Raw genomic sequence first — 16085 nt, forward strand, 5'->3', positions numbered from 1 at the left:
AACAACACAAATTTATTATCTTAGAATTCTGTAGCTCAGAAGTCTGATACAGATCTCACTGGGGTAAGATCAAAGTGTTGGCATGGTGTAGGCCACACACTTTCTTTAACTCATGGCCCCTTTCCACCACTTTCAAAGTCAACTACATGGAGCTGAGTCCTTCTCCCCCTCCCTCAGGTTCTCTCCTCTGCCTCCCTCTTCAGTTTACAAAGACTATTGGGCTAACCTGGGGAATCCAGGATAATCTTCCTATTTTAAAGTGAGCTGATTAGCAAACTTCAGCCACTATTTTAATTCCTCTTTGTCACAAACCTAACATATTCCCAGGTACAAAGGATCAGGACATGGACATTTTGGGAGGCCATTATTCTTACTAAAACCACTAAGGCATTTATTAAAGACCTCAGAACTGTTATGTCATAGTAGTAGAGATTAACTAGGCCTAAAGTAAAGGATACTCTAGACCCAACCTAACAAAGCTTTAAAATATACTCCGAAGAATAAAGCTAATCCACAAGTAAATTAATGCTTTGCAAAATAAGCTTCAATTAAGCAAGACAGCACAATCCAGAAACAAAACAATGCAATGTTTATAATCACAATGAAAGGTTACCAGACATTCAAAGAAACAGGAAGTTATGATCCATAATCAGGAGGAAAAGTAGCAATAGAAACAGACCCAGAAATGACATTAATAATATAATTATCAAACAAGGATTTTAAATTAGCTCTTGTAAGTATGCTCAAGAACTCAAAAGAAACCATGGCCACAATGAGGAGAGAAATGCAAACTATAAAAAAGAAATTAATGGAACCAAATAAAATGTAAAATTCAATGGATATTTGAAGTTTAATATTCAGTGGATATATTAAAGTTCAATAAGAGATAAGATGCCACAGAAGAAAAGATCAGTGTACCTGAAGAAATTACAAAAGAAAATAGAAAGAAGTACACAGAGAAAAAAATGTCTGAAAAAAAATGAAAGACCTTTAGTGATCTTTGGGACAAGATCAAGTGGTCTAATGTATATGAAATGGAAGCCCTAGAAAAGGGGAGACAGAAAATCTATTTGAAGAAATAAAGGCCAAAATTTTCCCAAATTGAATCAAAACTAAAAACATATAGATTCAAGAGACTCAGTGAATCCCAAGCAGAAAAATGTACAAACACAAGCACATTGCAGTAAGTCATAATCACATTGCTGAGGACCAGTGATAAGAAAGTTCTTCAGAGGAGCCAGAGAAAGACAGACACTTACATACAGGGAACAAATAGCAAAATGCTCACAGACATCATGTCAGAAGCAATGCAAGCTACAAGACAACGAACATGCATTGTCTTAGTGCTGGAAGGAAAAAAATTGTCAAAGTACAATTCTGTATAGAAAAAATAACCTTCAAAAATGAAAGCCAAATAAAGCTTTTCATCCAGGAGACCTACATTATAAGAAATGTTAAAGGAAACTTTTCAGCCTGAAGAATAAATGATACCAGTTGGAAATTTGGATCTACACAAAGGGAAGAACACTGGAAGTGGTGAATATTTGTGTAAATATTAAATATATGTTTCCCTAACTTAAAATTTTCTTTTAAAAGGAATTGAATGTTTAAGGCAAAAATTAATAGCAATGTATTGAGGGGTTTATTGTATATTTAGAGGTAAAATTACAACAATTGCATAAAGGACCCAAAGGAAGGAAATTGGAGGAATACTATTTAAGGCTCTTAGCTTATATATTATAAGGTATGTTATGATTTGAAAGTATACTATGATGTTAAAGATGCATATTGCAAACTCTATGAGCCACCAAAAAATAAAACAGGTAGATGTTGGTAATAAAGCAATAGAGAGAAAATAGGATCTAAAAATACTCAATCCAAAAGAAAGCATGAAAAGATATTTTAAAATAACTATAGCCAAGTGGAAAACAAAATGGTAAGGTGGTAGACTTAAGTCCAACCACATCAGTAACCACATTAATAAAATTACTTAAAGTAACAAATTGTCAGACTGGATACGAAAGGAAGACTCAATTAAACATTGCCTACAAGAGATCTAATTTAAATATAAAGACACAGATAGGTTAAAATGGAAGAATGGTGAAAGATATACTATAGAAACACTAATAATAAGAAAGCTGAAGTGGCTATGTTAATATCAGACAAGGTGAACTTCATGATAAAGACTATAACCAGAAGAAAAGAGGGACAATTCACAACCATAAAAGAATCAATTCATTAAGAAAATATAGGAGTCCAAATTTGTATTCTCAGAGCTTCAAAATACACAAAGCAAACATTGAAAAAACTTGGAGATTTTAAAATCCAGTTACAAGTGATTTCAAAATTACACATAGTAGGGCTTTTTTTCAACAAATGGTGATTGGAAAACTGGATGTCCACATGCAAAAGAATGAAGTTGGACTTTACATCATACACACAAATTAACTAAAAATGAATCAAAGACCTAAACATTAGAATTGAAACATAGAGAAAAAACTTCATGACAGTAGATTTGGTGAAGATTTTATGGATATGACACCTAAAGCATAGGCAACAAAAAATAAAAAATAGAGAAATTAGTCTACATCAAAATGTAAAATGTGCATGAAAGGACACTATCAACAGAGGGAAAAAGCAACCCCAAAATATTTGTAACTTATTTATCTGATAAGAGATTCATATCCAAAATACATAACAAACTCTGACAACTCAACAATAGAAAAACAATCTGATAAAAAATGAGCAAAGGACTTGAATGGACATTTCTCATAGAAGATATACAAATAGCCAGTAAATACATGAAAAGATGTTCAACATCACTAATCATTATGGAAATGCAAATCAAAACCACCAAGAGATACTGCTTTACACCCATGAACATGGCCATTATTTTAAAAAACAGAAAATGACAAATATTGGAGAAATCAAAGCCATTGTATATTGCTGGTGAGAATGCAAAATGATATAGCTGCTGTGGAAAATAGTATGATGGTTCCTCGAATAATTAAACATAGAATTACCCTATGATCCAGAAATTCCACTTCTGGGTATACACACAAAAGAATTGAAAGCAGGGACTCAAGCAGATGTTCATACACCTATGCTCACAGGAGCATTATTCACAATAGCCAAAGGTGGAAGCAACCTGAGTGTCCATCAGCAGAAAAAATGGGTAACCAAAATATGGTACAAACAACAGAATATTATCAAATCTTTGGAAAGAAGAAAATTCTGACACATGCTACAACACGGACAAACGTTGAAGACATTACACCAAATGACCAAAGCCAGTGACAAAAGTACTGTATGAGTCCTCTCATGTGAGGTTCCTAGAGAAGTCAAACTCAGAGAAACAGAAAGAAGGGCAGATGCCAGGGGCTGGATGGGAATTGGTGTTTAATGTGGCCAGAGTTCCAGTTTGGGAAGATGAGAGGGGCCTGGGGTGGACAGTGGTGATGGCTGGACAACATTGTGAATGTGCTGAATGCCACTGAGCTGTACTCTTAAAACTGGTTGACAGGCTAAATTATATATTCTGTGTATGTTACCCCAGCAAAGAAAGAAAAAGGAGAAGCAGGAGGTGGAAGAGAAGGAGCTGGAAAAGGAGGAGGAGAAAGATCAAGGGTTTGGGAAGAAAACCTCAATATGTTTTTGACTGAGATTACATTTTCTTTTTCATTTTCCTTTTTTCCACATCAGAGGGAAACTCTTACATTGCAGTCTGGCCCCATTCCCCAGCTGTCCTCTGAGAGAACTCCCAGGTGCCAGAAATTTGTGGCCAAGCGGGCCTGTGGGTCTGTGTGCTGGCATGTGAATTCATTCGTTCTTACTTCCCAGTTTAATTTAGGGGAAGGCACTTCAGCAAAGTGCTTAAACAGGAAGGAGAAATTACCAACACTGTTATTTTCTCTTACAAAAGCCTCAAGATTCAAGCTAAAGCTACCATTATCCTTTTCCCTCAGTTCCTCTAAAAATGCTCGTTTCCCTGTTGAATTCCGCGGAGAGGGGAACTTCGGCAGGTTGCACAGGTGCAGAGGGAGCCACAGGCACCCTGGTCCCCAGAGGCGCCTGCAGGGATAAAGGGCCTTCCTCCAGGGACCTCTTGTTTACCCCTGGGCGCTCCTCATCCCAGACTTGGATATGGGCTTCTTTTTGAATGACTGAATAAATGATTAATTTATCCAATAATTCACAAGACCCTGTGGATAGTTAATTCAACTTGGTAACAATTCAAATCTGATGCCAAGGTGGTGCTTTACATCGGGCAAGAGAACTCTGACATTGACATAATAATTTTTACAATGGAAAGTAACAACAATACTGGCTAACATTTGAGGTACTTTTCCTGTATTAATTTGTTTAACCCCCACAATAAGGCAGGATTTATGATTATCCCCATTTCACAAGGAGGAAACTCGGGCACAGAGAGGCAGGGTAACTTTCGCAATTCACACTTGTCCATAAACTTGTACTTCTTTGTTTTGACAACTACTTTCATGATGAGATGTCCCACTGAGAGGCAGGCTAGTTCGGGGCTTGCTCTGTGTTGCTGTATTATTCAGCTTATTTTAGTAGCAAGCCATGGGAAACCAACTCAAATTTGCTGAAGAAAGGATGGTAATGTGACCAAGACAATGGGGTGTATCCAGTCTCAGGCTCCGCTGTATCTGAAAGACCAAGTGGTGGCTGCCTCTCTCTTCACACACACACACACACACACCTCTCTCTCTCTTCACACACACACACATACACACACCTCTCTCTTCACACACACACACACACACACACACACACACACACACACACTTTCTCCACCTCTAGAGTCTGCTTACTTCTCTGCTGACAGTGAAAGACTAGCATCAGGTCTACATCCAAATGCTTAAGGTCTGATAGAAAGATAGGGTTTTTTATCCCCTCAAAAGTCCCACCATGAATACTGGATTTGGAATCTTTCGAACCCATCTCGAGTCACCTAAAATCCCTAAGCCAATCACTGTGAAGTGGAAGGAAACTGGGGATAGGCTGACCTGAGCTATTGCCCATCTTCCTGCCTGGGGACCGGGGAGATGTTTGACTCCACCTAAACCAAGGATGAGAAAGGCCCATTGAGATGCTTCTTTTTATCCAATGAAGGCAGGCATGCGTGCAAGGCACAAATAACAAATATTCACTGTCACTGCCAGTAAAGCTGTCCAGGGTGGGTTACAGATATTATATGACCTCGAGGTGGAGTGTAGGAAGTCTCTGTATCATTGGATTGGATGCCCAGTAGCCTGTTTTTACCGCAGAGAGCTTGCTGACCAAAGTTCTTTTGAAGATTCTACTAGCTTTGAACTCATGACTCATGGATCACTCAAGAAACTGAGTCACTGCAATATTTTCACTTTTATTTTGGTATTTATTTATTCATTCAATAAATATTAATGAAGCCCCAGCTATTTGGAAGGATCTTAAAATACAGAGGTTAATGACTGTCATGGCCCTAGCTTGCATTCCAGTGAGGGGCTTAATGTCCATTGCCATTAATGTAGTCTTGCTTGACAATGTAAATTATATGAAGCTTTTGCATATAATGTTGGATTTTCCTTTAACGTCATGGATAGGATGTCAAATAGCAGATAGTCACTATGTTTGTTGATTGATTATGACAGTGACAATTCATCCTTCTGTATTTATTATATTTTTTTATTGTTTATCTGTTCCTAGACCAAAGAGATCATGAGTGATGGAAGACTCCAGCTTATGTTTCTAAGAAAAGTGATGTAATGCTATTGCTTATTGGTGATAGAAATGGAATTATTTGCTATGGGAACCCTGTTAATCTTTTGTGTAGTGGTAAATGTATGTGGGAATGGGAAGTGTCACAATTGCCTTTTTTCCCTTTCTGTATTTTTGCTACCTTTGATCTGGAATTTTTATCTTATTGGGTTAAATTATTTCTGGTGAACTGTTCAAAGACTTTCAAGTATCTCTGCCTTTTTGAACATTAGCTTCTTTGTGGTGTATATTTTCTTAATTATTCCAGAAACAGTGTAATGACCATGAAAGAAGAAACATTTTATGTTCTTGAATTTGATTTCATATTCACAGTTTCCACTTAATACCTCTCTAGTTATTAGGTTTATTTCAATGTCATTTTCAAGGTGCCTGCCAAGATTATAGTCATTTCAGTCCAAGTTATTATACATTTAGGGAATGAGTTGGTTCATTGGATTTCAACACAAGACCTCAAAATCTGTGCTTACACATGACTCAAAGCTCCTAGTATAGTTATTGTAGAACTGAGCTACTAGGCATTACTTAATATATTTATTAATTCATTAATCAAATATTTATTGAACACCTGTGTGAAAGTGGTCAAAGGTACTAACTTCCAGTTGTAAAATAAATAAGTCCTGGGGATATAATGTACATCATAGTGACTATACATAAATAATACTGTATGTCTACTTGAAAGTTACTAAGAGACAGATCCTAAAGGTCTCATCACAAGAAAAACATTATAATTATGTGTGGTGATGAATGTTAACTATGCTTACTTCATTTCACCACTGTGTGTATATATATATATCAGATCATTTGCTGTATACCTGAAACTAATACTACATCATATACCAATTATATCTCAATTAAAAATATAAACAAATAAATAGGCTTGTATTCTCAGTGCTATGAAGAGAAGCTGAGCAGGATATGGGGTAGAGTCAGGGGACTCTTAGATTGGAGCGGGGCTGTTAGTTGGCTCAGGTCGCCATAACACAGTAGCACCAACTGGGGCTTAAACAGCAGCAGTTTATTTTCCCACAGTTCTAGAGGTAGAAATCAAGGCCAAAGTGTTGGCAGAGTTGGTTTCTCCACGGCTTACCGATAGCCCTCTCTCCATGTGCATACTCATCGGGGGTCTCTGTGCTCATCTCCTGTTCTTGTAAGGACACCAGTCATATTGGATTAGGGCCACTCTTACAAACCCATTTTAACTTCACTGTCAAATACTCACATTCAGAGACATTGAGGGGTAGGGCTTCAACACATGCATTTTGGGAGGACACAATTCAGTCCATAACAGGGGGTCAGGGAAGAACTGTCTGAGGAGGGGAGACATCTGAGCAGAGAACTGAATAAAGAAAAAAGCCATGGCCACAGGGGAAAGAGCACTTCCGGCAGGGGGGACAGTTAAGCCCACTGCTGGGGTGCAGAGGCTGTGATGCCAAGGGAGCCATAGCGGCTGTCGGCCGGAGAGGGAGGGCAAGGATGCCGTGGGTCCAGGCAGGGGCCAGCTTGGGAGGAGCTCTGGAGGCGTGGGGAAGTCTAAATTTTGTTCTGAATGTCATGGGAAGTCATAGGAGTGTTTTGAGCAAGGCAGGGACATAATCTCACATATATTATTAAAGGATTATTTTAAATTTTACAACAGGTTTTCCATAGACTACCAAGAATTCAGCAGGGAAGAGCATACTGACCATGAAACCCGGAAAAGTTTCCTAGAATAGTTAGGATGCAGAGCCCAGGGGTTCTCCACTGATTTTCTAGCACTTCCTTCCCCCAAGGGTTAAGGTATCTGCCAAGAATCATTTGAAATACTGGATTACTACTGAGATTTCCCCTGCCACATTCAATGATTCTGAGTTTATGACAAGAGATCTGGCTCGATTTTCATCTATGGAAGACTACCCTTTTCCTGAAGAAGAACTGTGGTGATGATGGTCTGGTCTGTAGCAATTTATAAGAAGTGACTTTTTATTTTATAAATGCCATCTCCAGATTTACATGATATAACAAGAGAGTGAATAACAATTGCTTTAGCAATTCTGAACACCAACTGCCAAAAAATAAGGTATCTCCACAAAGCAGTTCACATGCATCATACCTAGACCCTATTCTGAAGTAAGCAAAGACTGGGCAGGGCACGCTGAAGCCCCAGGGAGCGGAGCCTGCATGACACTGCGTTATACCACAAATCATCAGAATACTTTTTAAGTTGCTGAAAATGACCATATCTGTTTTTACAGAGTATTTATGTTGTGTCCTGATGCAAGCACTCTTCTCAATAGAAAAGATGAACATTTCTATTTTTAGTTTTTTGAGGAACCTCCATATTGCTTTCCACAGTGGTTGAAACTAGCTTACATTCCCACCAGCAGTGTAGGAGGGTTCCCTTTTCTCTGCATCCTCACCAGCATTTGTTGTTGTTTGTCTTTTCGATGCTGGCCATCCTTACTGGTGTGAGGTGATATTTCATTGTGATTTTAATTTGCAATTCCCTGATGATTAGTGATGTGGAGCATCTTTTCATGTGTCTGTTGGCCATCTGAATTTCTTCTTGGGACAACTGTCTCTTCATATCCTCTGCCCATTTGTTAATTGGGTTATTTGCTTTTTGGGTGTTGAGGCGTATGAGTTCTTTATATATTTTGGATGTTAACCCCTTGTTGGATATGTCATTTACAAATATATTCTTCCATACTGTAGGGTGCCTTTTTGTTCTGTTGATGGTGTCCTTTGCCGTACATAAGTAGTAACCACATTGTTTTTTCATGTGAAACCTTCATAAGAGTGTATATCAATCATACCTTAATAAAAAATTTAAAAAAAAAAGATAAACATTGATTAGGCTGGTAACCATTTCTTTTTTAATTAAGGTATCATTGATATACAATCTTATGATGGTTTCACATGAGCAACATTGTGGTTTCAACATTCACCCATATTATCAAGTCCCCCCGGCTCCAACCCACTGCAGTCACTGTCCATCAGCATAGTAAGATGCTATAGAGTCACTACTTGTCTTCTCTGTGCTGTACTGGAATGGTAATCATTTTAATGGGAACTTGTAAACAGAATCCATCAATATCCATCTTTTATTTCCATTAAACTTTGTTTCTGAGGGCTGCCCTCCAGATATTACACACGGAAACTTTAAATTGTAATGTCTTGATTTAGAGTTTGTAAAATTTTAGCTGAGCTCAGTTACCTTTCAAAAATAACACTAGGTCACTTTTTTAGTCTCTCTTCTTTTTGCAACATAGCGTCTGTCTGATGAAGGGGAAGATAATACATAAAAAACAAATTTAACTAGTATATGCCATGGGAATCATTTAGAGAGAACGAAAAACAATTTTAATAGGAATAGGAAAGCTTCCCTCACCCCTCAGGGAAAGAAAATGGATTAACCTAGTCTGGCCAAATATTAGAATTATATGTGTGTGCATGAAGTCCTTAGTAAAGGAAATAATCTAATATGGATTTTGGATTTCTGTATCTACAGCAAAATATTTAGAACATTCCTCTAAAGATTGTCTTCAGACACTTGGAGAAACCAAATGCACAATACAACCAAAAGAACAAAACACATTTTTCATAGTTTTGGTATTATAGGATCGAATACAACACCTAAGATCTCAATCAAGTTCTCCAGTATTTTGAGGCTATCCTTGATGGCTGAATTAAAGGATCACACAGCGGTAAAGTAATGCTGTTTCATTTGCTTTAATAAGCAAAGTTAGAGAGTATTTATGATAACGGAGTCATCAGTGGAATGTGTTCCTGTGCATTGTGAAAACATGAAGCCTCAGTGTGAGTCTTCCTATTAAGTCCTTGCTGTGAAGGGGTGGCAAGTGTTATTAAGTTGTTAGATTAGCAAGGTTCTACTGCATTTTCGCTTTAAGCCAGAGTGCTTTCACAGCTGAGCTGTAATGCTCTGAAAATGCCTACATAACAAGATCCAGACGTGGAGCTGAATCCCAAATGGTAAACGGCCAACGGCATTTATACACTATTACCTTGCTGAAGCCATAAAAAGTCAGCCCGTCTGAAAAGACACTATGCGTTAATCCAAAAGCATAGAGGAAACCAACACAGGAAATAGGTGGCTCTTTCAATAATAACATACCTCCACAGGGCAAGAAGGTAGTTCCGGTTTCCAGAGAATACCAGCATGAACTCCAATCCCTTCTTAAGAAAGCAAGTAGAAAGAATGAACCTAAATTATCCTATTGATGACTGAATGTTACATTTAGCTCCCCAGAGTCTATGCTTGAAACAGGATTTCAAGGAATCACATTTAGCCTGCTGGCCAAATGGGACTTGCTGCATGCTTGAGTAAACACAAGGTTTCCTAATAAACTGCCTTTCTTAGAAATCTAGTGTACTGAAATCTTTAAATTCAGGAAAACTTGACTTTCTCAGAGAGGCAGGAAAAAGGATTAAATTGTAGAATAACAGAGCTAGCAAGACCCAGATGTACCTTACGACAGATAGCTGAAGGAGTCTGAGAAATTACATGTCAGGGAAGTACATTTCAGTTGCCAGTTTAGGCCCTAGTTTGCAAAGGTGCCTGGACCCGTGAACAGATTGAATCTTGTACAAACCCTATCTGCCTGGCTTGATTCAAAATAGTCTGTAACTTTCATTTTCTGTGTGACTGATGCATTTGACAGGTGTGACCCTGGCCCCTGTGTACTGGGGAACAAAGAACTACAAAACCTGGGGAGGTAGAAAGTGCCTGCCTGTAGCAAAGGTGACAACATGTGGTTTTAGGGATAGGCTTTAATGAAGTTAGGAGAACTCCAGTGACCTGTGACCCAGGACAGAAATGTAATTTTTTCCTTTGCTTTGTTACTCGAGGTAGCTTATCAGAAAAATTTAGGGCAGGGCCAGTAATGCAGAAGCATTCTCAAGTCACAATATCAAGAATGTAGGATCTAAAAAGATGACTGAAATCTATCAGTGACTCCATCCAGAGTTCTATAGGGGAAGGTGCTACTGTTTCCTAGGAGGATAAATGATGATATTTAAGTGGCTGTCTTTGTAAACTTTGGGATGTAAAAGTGAAATGAAACCTTTACCCATGATCAAAAGTAACAATCATTGTTCTAATGATATATACAAGCTCCATGACTCCTTCTGGTCCGAATGGCTCCACTATTTCATAGAACAAACTCTTTAGTACATTGATGTCCTTAAATGTTTTACCTAGAAAAATTTTTAAATGAGAAAATCCAAAAGAAAAAAAAGACAAATATTATCTTATGAATAGAATAAATAAAAATAGGTTTCTGACTGCATATCTGTTATTCCATCACCTAGGAATGACAGGGTTTTTCACTTTATTGGAGGGCATGCCTGGAATGATGGCCTTGGTGGGCTACCTGAAAAAGAATGACAATCATCACTCCAGGAGGTGTGAAGCAGCAGGGCAGGGGGTGGGGCCTGTGACCCGTCAATGACCAGTGAGGTGGACATATGCACCATCTTAAGGTTGGTTCTCCCAGAAATGGATTCATGTGTACGAATTTTTTAAAGACTTGTTCCCCAGGGGAAATTGGGGGCAGAGGGGTAGGACAAACAGGCAGAACAGAGAACAAGAAGAAGCCAACCCTAGGGGAGCCATGGAGTGGATGCCTCAGACTTTGTTCTAACTCTGGGCAGAGAGCTGGGCTTTCATACTGGGCCCCAGCTAGTCACTCACCAAGGGCCCCCCAGGAAGCTTCTAAATTCCCAGGCACTCCGGCTCCAGCCTTCTGAAGAGAGCTACTGGTATGGTTACTATCGGCCATTGGAAGCAAACACAGAAGCATCCAGAAATGGAAAAAGGACTCTGAGGGATCTGACAGAGCCCCAACGGTGTTCACAACCTGTATTAAGAACTGTGGGTGAAACTAAAAATAGATATTTCAGATACGAGTCTGAATTCCAAGGACAGACGCTTCAAATTGCAGATGTTGGATTACCACTGAGCTGCTTCTCACATGGGCAACTCCGTGCGACTGGAGGCAGCAGACATTTGTATGTGGCATCAAGTTTTTAAGCAAAAGCTGGTGATTCCTCTGGGCAATGCTGGGAGGCAGCTGCTGTATGTCTTCTGTGCCTGGTGAGCCTGTCCCTCTCCAGCTGCCTTGTTTTGGGGGCCGAAGGAGGCGTGCAGGACTGCTCAGAGCGCCCATCTGGCCTGAAGTGGCAAACAAGGCCTTTTCTTATTCAGCCTGTGTCTTTTCTCTTCTCCCCTGAGATGCAGAGAGAGTGCTCATCAAGAAGACTGCATCATTAAGGGCTAGATTCTGGGACACAAATACAGCAAGGGCGGCATGAAAATGGAGATGAATTTGGACTGGAGTTGCCAGGGAAGGCTTTTCAGAGGAGATGAGACTTCATTTTAGCTTTGAAAATCAGCAGAATTTGGATCGGCAGAAGAGATCACTGCCTGGGGAAACAAATCAGGCCAAGGCAGAGAGGTGGGCCCTGACACGCACTATCATGGCACAAGTTGAAGACTGGCTTAGCTGACATGAGGAATCAGCACAAAAGGTTGACTGCTGGTCACCATGGGTCTGAAAATTGGGTCATGATCTCAGGCCATCTCCTCTACCCCTGCCTACTTTAGCTTCTTTCTGATTCTCTGCCCAATTCCCCACTTAAACGTGCTTTCCATCAAGCTGCAACATGCACTGGACCATCCTCCTAATTAATACATGCCGGGTTCTATGAGCTGACAGGCTTTCAATACAAAGAAACAAATGCTACAAGCCAGGACAAAAAGCAGAACAAAGTAAAGACAGCAGGGGGTGTTGGAGTGAACAGCGTCACCAACAGCCAAATTTCAGAGACTTTTTGGAAAAGGGGAAACCTGATGTGTTAATTAGGAGTCTATTTCAGTAATAAGACTGCTCAGGGGAAGGTAATGAAGTAAACAAAGGGGGCAGTGGAGGGAACTGTTCAGGCAGAATGGAGGTTATGCTGTAAGGAGGGGAAGAGAGTCTATTATTCTCTGTTACAGTATGTGTGTCTGTGGTCTGTTGACTCCAGAAGACAGAGCCCTTAGCCTTTTGTGTTTTGTAAAGCACCATGAATAAAGAGCTTCAGGTATAAATAACAATTCGGTTTCTGCCCCCAGGACCCAATTCAACAGGAAGTGTTGCAGCCTTCCCAGTGCCAGCTGGTGGTGGATCTGGGCTTTTCAGAGCATGTTCTACTCAGAGGAACCGTTTCAGCTGAGATGGGCCAGTAAGAGGGAAGTGCATCAGGGGAGTGCGGCGCCAAAGCCCCACCATGAGGAGAGGGGGCTCCTCAAGCCAAAGCCTCCATCCAGCCCCAGTGGCCTGATTGGCAAATGGGCACTGGAAGCAGAGGGGTCGTGGTCTAACCCCAGGTCTGCCACTTGCTGGTGCCAAGGTCAGGTTTTCTGGCTGGGGCTGCTGAGCTGAAAAGAGACCGTCTATCTTCTGCACTACTGCCAGGTTAGTTTTCCAAAAGCACAGCTTCGGACTCCTTCTCCTGTTCAGAACTGGCGCTGGCCCCTAACTACTCAGGGGCATCAGCCCAGTGCAGGCTGCAGGGACTGAGTGAGTGAACCCTTCTATATCTCTCCCCCTTTTCTGATGACAAAAGGTCGATAACAGTCACTGCATTATTGGGATGCTGTAAAAATTAAAGACGAGAATCCATTGAAAGCCCGTGGGTCATGACAAGGACTCCGTTAACATGGATTGTCATTACTGGTTAAGGGACAGCTTGAGTGAAAAGCCCAGCTTTCCACCTGCTAGCTCTGTGATCTTGAACAAATTTCTTAATTTCTCTAGGCCTCAGTTTCTTACCTGTGAAACAGAGGTGTTGAGAGGATTAGATGAGTTAACTCACCAAAAGCATCTTGATGAATCCTTGTGCTCTCAGTGTTATGGTACCACCATCAGCAGCGGCCCTCTCCTCCCCTCCCCACAGACTTCTGGAAGGCCCCTGGTGATTGGGACATTTATGGTCACGCAGGGGCTTCAGGCCACTGAGTGTGCCTGTAGCCTCTGACTGTTTCCTCCTGACCCGCCCGGATCTCATGCTGTGCACCCTCCCAGCCCAGGCCAGCTGTAGGTTGGGGCAGGTGTTCCCAGGTCAGCCTGCAGTGGTGGTGAAGTAAAGAATTCATGCTCTCTCTGTGCTGTTATGAGTGTCCCTCATGGAAAGTTTGTTATGTGGCCCTTAGGTGGAAGTGTTACCATTCTCATCTGCATCCCTTTCTGAAGAGAGTGGGTGATACACCCAATCTGTGTTGGTGAGGCTGTCAATATATGACCCCGCCCCATTGCCAAAGAGTGGGTGTGCAAACCCAGCAAGGCGAATCAAAATCATTACAGGGAGCTCCATGAGAGCTGGGGATGGGGGTGAGTTTCTCTCTCTTGCCTGGGCATCAAGAGAGCTAAGGAACATGGAACCGAGATGGGCCGGACATTCTTGCTGCCAGTGTTAAAGAGGTGCTACCTGAGGGTGGGATCAGAGTCCCTAAAACTGACCGAGTTAGTTTTGGTCACTTGTGCTGACTAATACAGTGCCTTTATTTGCACCTGGGAGAATTTGGCTTCATGTACATTAAACTCATTTCTGTTAGGAATAATTAGATGGAAAGAAATAGTTAAAAGGAGATTCTTAGGAGTGGGGAGGAGAACACTGAGATGCAACAGAAAGCAGAGAAGATGCCCCGGGGCCTTGGGAAAGATCAAGGAAGCTGAGGGGAAGGTAAACAAGGGCTGGAGACCAGCCTGCTGAGTTTGAGCGGTGGGAGGGAACGGAGTCCTGTGTGGAGGGGCAGACAGAACAGGCCAGTGCTTTGAGATTATCAGCAACATGGACAGGGACCTGAATAACTTTCTATGTCATGGTGCAAATTTGGGCAAGTCACTGCTAAGCTATGCTGAGCTAATTAGATGAAAATTACCTGAAGTATCTAAATAACAAAAGTCAGTGTGGCTTGGATTCACATAGCCCTGGGTCCAGGGCCAGCACTGGGACATTAAAGTTGAGGGATCTTAGGGGAGTTATTTGACATCTCTGAGCCTCAGTTTCCATTTCTGTACCATGGGATAATTATGCCTTTCTCACAAAAGTAATAATAAGTAATGAGGCTCCTTATTTCAAGTTATTCCATATCCCTGGGACTACAGCAGGACATGAGAAAGAGAGCTAGTGAGTCTGTGCCCAAAAGTGCACACACAACGCATCGACGGTGTGAATGAAGAATCAGATATAGATGAGAACACTTTTCAGCATGCCTATTATCTGCAAAAAAAGCGTTGATTTACAAGCATATCATTGTGGAACCATAGGGAAGGCAAATCCTGAAAAGTATCCAGAGCATAAAAGATTGGAAATGGAAAAGCATGCAGTACTTTTTATGAATAATTTAGAAAATACAAAATATTATTGATGGTATTTGTATTTATTTTGCTATTTTTTTAGTTTTATTTTAGTAAAAAATACATTTTGAGAAGTCACGTAAGTTCTTTCTTCATTAGGCATCACACCCTTGTGTCGTATTAGCTACTTCAGGGCTCTAGCTAGCAGCTAGCAAGTTGGACACAGAGGTGAGGATGGTGGTGGCATTCGCCCATTTCTGTCCAAGGAAGAAGAGACAGGGTCTGCATAATTACAGTCACTAGAGGAGGAAGGAAATGGAGCTCTCGGGGCTGGTCCTAGCCATGACATTAGCTCTCCTCTGTATTGCTCAAGGTTGTCCAGAGAAACAGAAACAACAGGAGGGATAGATAAATAGATTAGATGGGTGATAGATAGGTCAGTCTAGATATAGGTAGATTTAAATGTTAATCTTATTGAAAAATATATTCACAGAAGCATCCTGAATAAAGTTTGACCAAATATCTGGATACCATGATCTACCCAAACTGACACATGAAAATAACTATCACACTTCCTCAAATGGTTTTCGGACCACCGACTTCCCTAGTGAGGCCCTAGGGGAACATGAGCAGAGCTGCTGTGTGTCTGTGAGACACCAGCAGCAAAAACCAAAACCCACATGTCTCTACGTCTTGAGACTCCCTCAGATAACCAGGGGGGAGAGCATTACATTCCCAGGATAGCAATTGGGAACTTGAGTCTTGGAGAACTCGGCGTTTATATTAAAATTACCACATGTGCCCCTCAGCCTGGCTAGGCCTGAGGACATTTAGGTTACAGTTTCTATTTTACCAGGTAGCTCCTGAAGACTTACGTATCCATCTTTATACCCAGGAACCAGCCTATGCTGAGGCAGGGTACAGATATTCAATAATCGTTCAACGGATAAGTCTTCACAAATCTTG

The sequence above is a fragment of the Manis javanica genome, chromosome 8 (assembly GCF_040802235.1).
Source record: "Manis javanica isolate MJ-LG chromosome 8, MJ_LKY, whole genome shotgun sequence".
NCBI classification, from domain to species: Eukaryota; Metazoa; Chordata; class Mammalia; order Pholidota; family Manidae; genus Manis; species Manis javanica.